The following is a 458-nucleotide window of genomic DNA, read 5'->3' as shown; positions in this document are numbered from 1 at the left end:
CGGCCTTACCGGCCGCTCCTCTTCTTCTTCCACAGCTCGGCCTCACCAGCCTCACTCCCTCTTCTCCTTCTCATATACTAATAGAGATAGATGTGGAGAGTTTAAAAGCCACTTATAACCATTTTGTCCCAAAACAGGTTAAAACCAAGAAAACATTGCTTAGAAGCTGTAAACAGCTATGTTAGTGTTTATGGGGTTAAAATGTGTCTTAATCCAATGCAACTAACTAATTATAAGAGTTTGAGATAGATGTGGAGAGTTTAAAAGCCACTTATACCCATTTTGTCCCAAAACAGGCTAAAACCAAGAAAACATTGCTTAGAAGTTGTAAACAGCTATGTTAGTGTTTATGGGGTTAAAATGTGTCCTAACCCAATGCAACTAACTAATTATAAGAGTTTGACATAGATATGGTGAGTTTAAAAGCCACTTATAACCATTTTGTCCCAAAACAGGTT

The sequence above is a fragment of the Camelina sativa genome, unplaced genomic scaffold, assembly GCF_000633955.1.
Source record: "Camelina sativa cultivar DH55 unplaced genomic scaffold, Cs unpScaffold00609, whole genome shotgun sequence".
NCBI classification, from domain to species: Eukaryota; Viridiplantae; Streptophyta; class Magnoliopsida; order Brassicales; family Brassicaceae; genus Camelina; species Camelina sativa.
Note: the sequence above shows the minus strand (reverse complement) of the source record.